Source organism: Coffea arabica, chromosome 11c (genome assembly GCF_036785885.1).
Source record: "Coffea arabica cultivar ET-39 chromosome 11c, Coffea Arabica ET-39 HiFi, whole genome shotgun sequence".
NCBI lineage: Eukaryota > Viridiplantae > Streptophyta > Magnoliopsida > Gentianales > Rubiaceae > Coffea > Coffea arabica.
Window position 1 is genome coordinate 4,523,629 of NC_092330.1, and position 6,000 is coordinate 4,529,628.

Sequence of the window (6,000 nt, forward strand, 5' to 3'; positions counted from 1 at the left end):
TACCAAACTATGCTATCATTAAGGACAATAAAAAAAGCGATAATATTACAAAGCTATAGAACCATTTCAAGCAAAAAGATTCCGAAATCTAATTTTACATTTTTTTATTGTGCAAAACACATCTTGGGCCCGCCTAAAGATAGAATCTCTGATAAAAATTTGATAACAAAATAAAATTTCTACAAAATGAATTGTAAGTCTGTAACATAGGAACCAAAATTAAGCATAACAAAGTTTCACATTTGCTATAGTGGTGAACTCTATAGTAAACTTGAGTTGTTCAACTATCTGATTTTAGTAACAAAACTTGTCAATTTGATGCTGAATTAGGCTAGACTATGCAGTAAATATCTTACTTTTCCAATATAATTTTTTGCACATCTATGAGAAGTACGAACAAGTCATACAAACAAAATGAACCAAAAAAATTCAGAGTCGTAAATCATGAAATAAATTAAGACATGCCTACATTATTGGTAATATCCTTCTCTTTTTCATCAATAATAAAGTCACCAAAGCAAGTTTGATAATAACCTCAACTGAGAACAACTAAACTCGATTTCCTGGAACTTCAATGCGTCAAAAAAGGTCTCTACAAGTCTCTTTAAGAGGTTCCAAGAAGCTGAAAAATAGACAATAAGCAATCAAAGTCTATGTTAGCAAGCAGGAAATATTCTCTTAAATCGTTAAAAGAAAATTGCTACATTTAAAATAGTATTACACATATTACTTCTAAACACAAATTGTAAAATTTTATTTAGGCTCAGTTCATGAATAAGATACTAATTCGAAAGCAAGGATGATTTGTGGCAAATGGGGAGGCTGCATTTTGAAAGAAAAACAGGAAAATATTAGATTACATGAAAAAGGAAAAACTAAATAAAAGAGATGATATGTACGTGAATAAGAATGTGATATGTTTGACATCTCATTGAAAGTACTTAGTTATGAATCCAATGATGGAAAAGTTTCTACATTATTCCCATTGTGAGTTCATAGTTCCACGTCAATATGCCAACCAGATTGATACATATTACACATTAGCACAACCATGTATTAAAATTACAAACATCCATTTAGGACCAAAATTTTGGTATAAAGCAGCTACCTATCAATTTTGATTGCATTCTCACAACAATCTCTATTTTAACACAATCAATAAATATGTCCAAATTTCAATAGTTAACAATTCAGGTGTATGAATACTATTAGCAAATCATAATGAAAACTTGTCTCAATTACCTAAGAGTTGTATATTATGCAAATTTTCCAACCTACAAGATTACACTATATGAAAAAATAAATGAAAAAATTAGGTCTTTTCCCAAGCTAGTTGCTACAATTATTATGCAAGGATAGATAGGACATGCCAATATACAATTTTATGTTTAAGTGAGGATTTTTTTCAAGGCAATTACAATGCTTTTTCTTTGACAAATTTTATGCCTTTTCACACCTAACACCATCAAGCCTTGAGACCTTCTATGGGAATGATAAGAATCAAATCCTCAACATATTATTATACTATATGAACTTCCTATGTGATTACAAAATGGGGGAAAAAAGAAATAGAGAGAAGCAGAGATAGAAGAATACCTAGCTAGAATTATCTTGGTGGAAGCGTTATATGATATGTCTTTTCTTCTAAAAAAATATACAAGAATTGTAGATAATTACAAAATAGAACAAAAAAAGGAAAAAATGTGAAGTAAGAAATCAAATTCTGGGAGGAGAAAAGAAAAGAATAAATTTTTTCTTTATTCTTCATGGAAGAGGGTCACTGGCATAAAATGAATCCTAAGAGTTTTTTACATATTTTAATATTTCACTTTTTATCCATGAAGAAATACCAAATAATAATGTCATCCTACAAATTCAGCAAATAAATGTCTGTTGGCTATAACATTAAGATCGAAAAATAGAGCAAACATGAGAGATGAGAGATGAAGAAGAAAAGAAAGAAAAGAAAATGTAAAACGGATTCAAACAAATGATAAGGACCTCTCCTTGCTATGCAACTAATCACCTTGGGGAAAAAAACATGGCAACAATCTTAGTTAGATTAGTTTTAAAACATAAAAAATAAAAAAGGTGAGAGATGGCAGCAATTGCTATCACAAGAAGAAGAAGAGGAAGAGATGAAGTAGGTCTTTTGAGTAAGTAAGGATATTTTAATCTTTTTGGCCCAATTGAAGAAAAAAAGAGAAGGAAAAATTTAGCTAAAAGGAGCAATGTTCCACTAGTCAAACATAGACAATACACATGTCAAAAGGATGGGTTACTATACTAACTTGGTTTTTTTCTTATATACAAGGTATAAAAAAAACATAGCAACAATCTTATTTAGATTAGTTTTGAACAATAAAAAATAAAAAAAGGTGCGGGATGATAGCAGTTACTACCACTAAAAGAAGAAGAAGAAGAGATGGAGTTTGTTTTCTGAGGGAGCAAAAATATTTTAACCCTTTTGACTCAATTGAACTAGAAAAGGGAAGGAAAAGTTTAGCTACAATGAGTAAGGTTCTACTTGTCAAAAATATAGGCAATATACATGTCAAAAGGATGGGCTGCTATAGTAACTTAGTTTTTACTTATATGCAAGGCAGATATATTTTTCAACATATTAAATATTATTATTATTATTTTGATTTCAAATGTAAACTCATGTATAGTACGGATCATAATACTAGTTTTTCATATGCTAAAGATGAAAATATCTCTACAAATATGGTGTGCAAACTTGTGTGCCGTGAATTCCATCTCCCTTAACCAAGCAAATATACGAAATGGTCCAAGTAATCATTTTCAGGAGTTTAGGGGATACTTGACACCAATAGTAATATAACGGGCAATGAGACATGGATTCAATGGCCAATCCTATATGTTTATGTATGTGTGTGTTTGATTTGCGCAACGGATTTTCTGTCTTAATTTCTATATCACTCTCTGTCTCACTTTTTATTATATTGCCATTTCTCTTTCATAAATATCGTATTTTAACTCTTTTTTGTTTTATCAAAATCCAACAACTATTAACTAAATAAAAAATAAATACAACAATACCAAAAAATGATATATAATAGAAAATTTAAGAATATATAGAAAATTCATAAAAATATCATTTGAGTATTTTGACTTTTTGAGTTTGCTAAATTTTGGATATTACTCAATTAATAGTTGTTGGATTTTAAGAAAATAAAAAAGAATTAAAATATAATATTTATGAAAGAGAAATAGTAATATAATAAAAAATTGGACAGAAAGTGTTACATTGAGTGAAACAGAAGATCCATTGCAATTTGTATATAGGGAACTATGTTGTAGGTGGTAAAGGAGATGGTGATTATTGAATAAACAATCCAAACCAAAGTATTGACTACGAACATTAGCATTTTTGAAATTAGGTTTAAAAGGTTTCGAAATAAGGTTTAAAAGGTAATAAATTAAGTGGAGGATTTAAAGACAGAAAATATGGTCTTAAGAAGGTTAAGAAAAGAAGGATTTTGAAATCAATGACTTACCTAATTAAGTATCTAGTGGAAACACTAATCACCATAGAAGTTTTACTAAGCAACTAATTAAATGGATAGTACAAAATGAAATTTTATCATTGATTGAAAAGAAGAAATAGGATGATAGAAAAATTAAAAAGAAATTGATAAAATTTGAAAAGTAATAACCATAAGTGAGGCAAATTATAAGGGTACAAAAATAGAAAAAATTTAAAGAATTTTAGAAACCCTAAGAATCTAGCATTGCAAGGAGAAACAAAAAATAAAATTAGAGAATTTATTGAAAGTAATGGGAAAAACATATGAAAATATCTTTAGTTCAGGAAATTCAAGATAAGCTAAAATTTGCATAGCTCATATTTAAAGTTATAATTGGTCAACATTTAGAAAAATCTTCTTTGTCAAATTTGAAACAATCGGCACATTTCTTAATGAACACATCTATTTAAAAAATTAGTATTAAAGATGACATAGAATAAATATAGGAGAATATGGCTGCTCACGATTCGAGCTGCTCGCAAGCTGTTCGAATCAAAGTTCGACTCAAGTTCAATAAACATCAAACTTGAGTCGAACCTGAGCTAGCTGGACATAGGCTTAGGAGCTCGTCGAGCCGCTCGACTAGCCGTGCAAAATTACATAAATATCCCTATTTGTATAACTAATTACTAACTTAGAATTCAGATAATAACTTCCATTTCCACACAACTTCAATTTCCATTTCCTGTTCCTTATTATTATCAGTCATCACTCTTTCCCCAAATTAAAAAACCAATCTAACCTAGTCGTCACTGCCGCAAGGTCCGCAACCACTAGTCTACCTCCATCATGACCACAACCACCACTGTCACCAAAACTCTTTCCTAGGTTCCCAACCCATAACCACCACCACCACCACCACCATTTCTTTCCCATTTATTGGCTAGCTACATGAGTAGCAATAGCAGCCGTTTGCACCTCATCTTCAGCAAAATCGACAGTAGCTTTAGAAACAAGGGTACGCGATTGGGTTCTTTCAAACTAATCCATTTGAAAAAGTTTGACTAATTGGGATATGCTCTTTATCTTTTGAGTTTTCTTTGATTGAAACAGGGCACTCTTTTACTTTACTTGAAGTCCTTGAGAATTTTAAAGAAGAGAATATATTACTAATACCATCGAGCATTGTCCATCATGTTTTGTTTTGTGCTCCAATTTCTTGCTTGTTGGCTAGCTTTTGTAAACAAATGGAGGTTGCTTACTGATGTGTTGGAACTTAAGTGGTCCATAATTTGGTTAATTATATGGTCCATTTTTTGATAAATAGTAGAAAATTAATTATTGGATTAAGCCAATAGTTTCAAAATATAAAAAGAATTCGTAAAAACTATAAAGAAATCCCAATCTTTTAATAGTTTAACATTTATAATCTAAATCTTTGTAAATGTCATCCTATAGTGATGACCATTGAGGCCCTAAATGTGATGGATATTTGCATTTTAATCTTTATGACAAAAAAAGTGTTGATGTGGCCCAACAAATTTTTTTTAAGAGACAAATGGATGCCACGCTCTTTGCATGGCTGATTTGTTAGGCGGCATTTAGTAGGGATTGCCAGAGGTTGAAGAAGGTCAAGTTGTTTTCAACTTTTAGGCATTAGGATTTTATTAACTCATTCAAATTAGGATTTTATCATTAGGAGACGCTTGCTCTTTGCTAAAATTGTACAGCAGCTTCAATTACATGGGAAAGTGCTCATTTATAATTAAAAAACAAGATGGAATTCGACCTATGAGATGTTGGCTTGTGCTCTCATGTTTTAAGAGGTTTTTCCAAGATTTAGAGATAGAGAGCCAGACTTCAATTTCTACCCAGCCACAAAAGATTGGGAAAAAGCGAAAAAGTTTGTGACGTTTTACAAGTTTTCTGGACAGCTACTCATATCATATCTAGTAGTGATTATCCAACAACAAATTTGTATCTAAATGAAATCTGTCGAATAAAAGTACTATTAGACAGTAAGGCAAATGATAAAGATGACTTTGTTCAGTCAATAGTTAGGAGGATGAAGCAGAAATTTGACAAGTATTAGGGTGAGTGTATTTTATTGATGGCCATGGCAGCAATCTTGGACCCGAGGTGCAAAATGAGAGTAATCAATTATTGCTTTCCATTGATATATCCTCCACATAAAGTGTAAGTTAATATAATTAAGGTTTGGCAAGCATTGTATGATCTATATGATGAATACGCGCAGATGCACCTTTCAAGTTCAAGTGGTTCATCTTCATCTTCTCAACTACAGACCGGCAAGTAAACAAGAGTAGTGGCAGTTCATCTTCATCGATGACACATCTTTTAGGTATGAGTGAATTTCTTAGCCATATTGCTACTATGAAAAGTGTTCAAATCCTCAAGAATGAGTTGGATACCAACTTTGAAGATGGTCTTCTCACTGCCATAGAGGATTCAAATGTGGATATTATGAATTTGGATGCTTTGAAGTGGT